Below are 6347 nucleotides of genomic sequence, written 5' to 3'. Positions count from 1 at the left end.
TTTAATAAGTTGTACTTACGCAATATCTACTTGTAATCTTGAGTTTTAAGTAATCTGCATTAATAAACAGTACTTTACGCATAAAAAATGGTTTTTTATGAGTTTTGTCAAATACTTTATAATATAGTGTGTGTGTGTGTGTGTATATATATATATTAATCATGAGTGTCGAGACTAGTTTGCATGTACCTCGACTAGTTTCACAGGGTCTTGAAAACACAGTCAGATAAATCCTCACTGACTTTAGAGGGACTCGAACCAGTCACCTATAAATAAAAGCCTCAAAAATCAAAAACTTATTACCAGTTAAACTAACCCCTCAAAATTTACATTCATATATACCAAATCTTGTAATTTCTATACAATTTGGGTTCAATAAAACATCATGGATTCTCTTTGGTCAAAAAAACCATCATGGGTTCTCTTTGTTTGATTATAATATAAACCAAGATATGTATGCATAACAGAAATTGTGTAAGCAAATTTATAATGTCATCCAAACAACCACCCATGTTCTCACTATCAACTTATCACAAAATCCCATGTATCTTTTTAAACATTATCATGTTTTTAAGTTACTTCAAAGTCTTCTTTAAACAGAAAAGACGGCTTATTGGTTTATACATTAGACTTTGTGAATCGGTGCCCTATTTAACGGACGTGTGTTACATTGTTGTATCAGAAAGACAGTGGCGGATCCAGAAACTTAGCTGACTGGAGGTCCTACGGGTATAAAAAGATCTGGAACCGAATAATTCACCCGAACCAAACGACAACAGGCTATTCCAGTTTGTGAGTTAAAAGGTTCAGTTAATCAAATAAGGTGAATTTTGGTTTGGATTTTTTGCGATATTGATTAACTGAATAAGGTTAGTTCAGGCTTCGATTATTTTATTTAGCATATTGTTTAACTTAACAGAAAATTATTCTATTATTTAGATAATATCTTTCTAAATGAATTGGTATTAGTATTAGGTTAATTAATTTGTTTTTAAACTAAAAGAACAAGAAATTGATATATATTCAACAAAACTATCGACCAATTATAGCATGATTGCAAAAACCAGTAGTAACAAAAAATTGAGATATATTCAACAAAACCATCAACCACAAGGGTGGTGTCTGATTGGTTTGAGCTTGGCTCCAAATGTCAAAAGTACCAGGAGGTCTCGGATTGAAATCCAAGAAGAGATTAAATATCCCCTTGTGACCACAGAGTTTCAAATGCGGTGACTCCAGGCTATCTGTAAAGCAGATAGTCGCTCTGAGACTAGTCGGCTCACATAACGGATTAAATATCCAGGTTAATAATAAAAAAAATCAACGTGTGAGAGGAACCACTTTCAATTAAGAAAGTGGGGGGGGGGGGGGGGTTTATCTTCTTTGTTTTTATTTTGGTTTTGTTCTAGATTTAATACATGTTACACAGGGATCTAGAATTTTTGTTGAATGGGTATGTTTTTAAGGTGGATCAAAGCATCGTAAAGTCGTTCTATGTGTTTTTACTTTTAATGAAATTCCACTGTTTCGAGGGATTTTTTTAAGTTCTTTAGTTGATTTCGAGGACCTTTTCGGTTTTTGGTCGACTTCGATAGACTTTTTTGGTTGATTAAATGAGATTTTTTTTTGGTTTTTTATTGATGTTCTTCATATTTTCGAATATCATAGAGCACCCTTCAAAAGTTTAGCGAATACACCTTTCATACCTCATAAAAAACTTCTACTTACGAAAATAAGTTGAGCAGATGCACAGGACCCCGCTCGGTACTTAATAGGTCCACCCCATTATACAAGAAAAAGAACGCCCAACATATCATGTACGTAAAGTTAAATATAAAGTTGGTTGTACAAATAAATATCAAAGTAGGTTGATATGATATTAATGTCTGTTGTCGATTCAAAATGATGTTTACTGCTTCTCGTTTTTTGAGAATATAATTTATTTACAACATCGATTACAGCTTAAAACAACTATTTAAACATGCAAAAACCTCGATCAAGAATTCAATACGAGATTGGATGGAAATCCCGAACAAACACCTAACCTTCTTTTCGCTCTTCCTCGGGTCAACGGGCTAAAATGTTTGACTTGGAAGCATAGTAGGTAAAAGTAAAACTGTAGGGACTGTTTATGTAATTTTATCAAAACCAAACGAGTCAACGGATGGTTTGACCATAAACTTAAAAATGACCCGTAAGGTGAATTGGGTTCAATTGGCATCTAAATGGGCCTTGAGAGTTGAGAGAGATGCAGAACAATGCTGGGCCGGATTTGGATCGACCCACAAGCCCATCCATCAACACAATGTTTACATATTAGAATCGATTGCAATGTATCAAAATGTAACAAACTTTGGTTCATATCTATACTATATTATGAAGCATTTGACAATAACTCTTAAAAACCATTTTTTATGCACGAAGTACTGTTTATTGATGCATATTACTTAAAATTTAAGATTACAAGTAAATTATGCATACATACAACTTATTAAAGCTACATATTTGAATTCGGGTAACTAACTGCATATTAACATAATCAAATACTGAATAAATATCTCATTTTAAATATAAAAAATCTCAAATATAATTAGGATAATCATAGAGTTCTACCAGAATAATTAGTTATTATCTTTTTAAAATATTATATTATTAAACCTAAATTAAATTATAATTAAAATTTTTAATTAAGAAAATTACACCAAAATACAAGAACTTTTAAAAAGATTAATTTGATACTGATATCGATATTTTTTAAAAAAATTACGATATTTTTAGATTTATATTTTATTCAAAAATAAAAACATTATCGTTTTCTCAAAAGCACAAAAAAACATATTATATCGACATAAAAAACGAAACACTGAAATCAAGATGTGTCTCGATGCATTCAAGTACCCTTCTAGTTTAGTGTAAAGGTTATTTTAGTTTTACAATTAGTTTAACAAACGTTGAACTCTTTTTATCTGTATTCATTTTGTCTGGCAAATGGACTTTCAGTCTACATGACATTTTATATATTAAAAATTTATAGAAAAAGGTCAAATGATGAGTTTATATTCAGTCGTTTAAATAGAAACGTAAATAAAATGGTCAAAACGCTAAACTACCTCTTAATTAACCAGTTTTATAGATCAAAAAAATTATTAATTGTTTTTAGAAAGTACAGAAATTTAATTGTTCGAAAAATAGTCGAATAATTTTCATTTACTGAACACTTACCTTGGTAAGCAATTACTGATTCATTACCTTATCGTTGAACATAAAAAAAAAGACCGAGAATTTTATTCAGTAAGAGAAAAAACAAGGATTAATAGTTTTACTCAGTAAGTAAAAGTGACGACTATTGTCTGTTAAACGTTTACCGGGTTATAAACATTTACCATCAATCAATTTTGATGTCGAAAAATGTTACCACAAAAAATAAATAAGAATAATGACTTTTACATCTTATCGATAAGTGTTTACCTGATAAACGTTTTATAAACAACCCCTTAATCACTCAAAATCTAAAGCCTTTTGAAATTACTAGAAGGGTACTCACGCAATGCAGCGAGATACATATTGATTTTAATATTTCATTTTATTCTTTCTCTCAGTCGATATAGTATGGTCTTATGTGATTTTGAGAAAACAATGATGTTTTTTATAAAATATAAATATTTGAAAATATTATAAAATTTTAACAAAAATATATAGATATTAGTTTCAAATTAACTATTTAAAATTTCTTATTTTTTTGTAAAATTTTAATTTAATTATTTTCTTATAATTTAATTTAGGTATAATAATAGAGTAATTTATATTTGATTTAATAATATAATTATCTTATAAAAATAATAATTAATTATTTGTTAGAAGTCGATAATTATACTAAAATGTTTATACTCTATTTGATTATGTTTATTTGCAGTTAGTTATACGAATTCAAACATCGAGATTTAATAAGTTGTATTTATGCACAATTTACTTGTAATTTAAATTTTAAGTAATATGTATCAATAGACCATACTTCATACATCAAAATAGTTTTTAAATTTTTTTATCAAATATTTTATAATATAGTATACAAAATAAACATTAAAAAAAGGTAATTTAATTGGAATAATAATAAAATGATTACAAAAACCAAGACGTGGCAGGAAAACATTAAACGTACGGACAGGGGGAAGACATTAATAATAAGCAAGCAAAAAACAGGGAGGCAGAACATAAATCAGGGGCCGGGGTTCTCACGTTCTTCTCTTTTCAATGATCAAATAAATGTCTCATCTTCATTTATTATACAAATAAATATTTAAACCCATTTTTTAATTAATATTGTATTATTAAATTAAATATATTTTATCAACCTAATTATTTATAAATCCACTCAACATGTTGATTGGATTATCATCACGAACATAGACGATCTAGAAAGGTGGTTAGGTAGCACGTATCATCGTATTGTTCATCCGTAGTAAGGTAAAAAAAATTAGGTTCGTGAAAGGTGCAACCGTTTTATTCTAGAAAGTGCAACCGTTTCCAAAAATTTGTGGGTCCGTCACGAACCCATTTTGCTGCTAAAATTCAATAAAATAATATATGATATGAAACTGTAAACCTTTATTTTTTTTAATTTATTTTTATAATTTGTACGAATTATCATTTATTGTCAGTGTAGTTTCGGTTTTTCCATTTATATCGTTAGTAATTATGGTTTAATTGTAACACATGTCAGATTGTCATGTTTAATAAGTTCGTCCTGTTCATGGCTTACCATTTCAACGTTAAATCCCGAATCCAAATGAAGATTTGAGGCATTAATGGTATTATTTGTTGCAGTGTAAAAACTTTTTACTGTTCTTAATGGTTGATTCATTTTATGGTACCATTGACAAAATCAAGGACTCTTTACACATAAAGTGTATAAACAAAAAACAACAGGCCAAGGCCCATGGTTGAACATACAAAAATATATTCGTTTGGGAAAAATACAAAAGTTATTTTGGACTTTTCTGGTTAATATCGGTAGAACATGTGCTCGGACACTAATTAAGTGGTTTGAAGCAGTTCATGGATGGAGCTTCCAGTTATAGTGGTTTAATTCTTACAGTACACAACTATATCTATAAATTAACTGTGTATTTTATTTATCATTTCACATCCAAAAATACAACTCTTTTAAGATCAAAATACTTCGCTGTATTTTCGATCGGGCAAATTACATGTCAAAACAAAGCTGTCATAAAAGACTATGCAAACCCACGAACATATTTTCGATATCTACTTGTTTGGACTTGACGTTGTTTTACGAGTTTGAAATGGGCATAAAACCCCTTTATCCAACAATGTGATAAAGCTACGATATAAGGATAGAGTGTGGGGTTCTGGTTTGGTGGGAGGATTATCTGATCCACGTATCTTGAACCTGAAACATAAGTTACACCGATAAAAATATATTTTTATATTACTGTCATTAGTTTTATATCACCAATGACGTAAATACTTTAATTCGCTAAGTAAGACTAGTTTCCATCAGTTGTATGCCAACAAACAGGATCTTATCGTATGAAGTTTTTCGAGCCCCCGTTATAGGTTCTATCCATATATGGAATACGAACAACTGCTTCAAATACAGTATCGGGAAGTAACCCCCCCCCCCCCCCCCCCAATATGTTTACCTTTGCACCGAGACCTTAAAGAAGAGAAGTTTGCCATATGTTCATCCACAGTTCAATTCTGAAAACATTCTGTTTATATAAAATTTGATATTTCTCATTAAAAAAGTTAAAACATTTTATGTATGTAAGATCGTACCTTTCCACCATCGTTGGTAGTATTCATGTAATACATTGTTTGACAAACATAAGCTAGCTTATTTTTTGGTACATTTTTGGATGAACATAAAGTAGATTGTCAAAGACCTTCCAGTCTAGTGGTAAAGGCTTGGGCATGGCATAATCATGAACCCGAGTTCGAGCCCTGGGAGAGGAGTGTTGGCGACATTTAAGTGGGGCCATGTTTAGCCTCCAAATTTGCCGAGGATTAGTCGGGCTTTGGTCCGGACACCTTTACAAACATAAAGTAACTTAATTTATAAGCTAGCATATTGAAAGTGTAGTTGAAGTAGTTTATAAGGAGTTTTTTTTTTTTGTCATTTTTTCAATTGTAGCGCTCATTTAATTATTATTTAGGGCTTGTAGTTGGAATAGTTTATAAGAAGTTTTGTCATTTTTTCAATTATAGCCCTCATTTAATTATTATTTATTACTACTCATTATAAATAAATATTAATTATTAATAAATAAAAAACTATTAATTAATTTTAATTATACATTATATATTAATATTAATTATTTATAATT

This window comes from Cynara cardunculus, assembly GCF_001531365.2.
Source record: "Cynara cardunculus var. scolymus isolate 2C chromosome LG 5, CcrdV1, whole genome shotgun sequence".
NCBI classification, from domain to species: domain Eukaryota; kingdom Viridiplantae; phylum Streptophyta; class Magnoliopsida; order Asterales; family Asteraceae; genus Cynara; species Cynara cardunculus.
Note: the sequence above shows the minus strand (reverse complement) of the source record.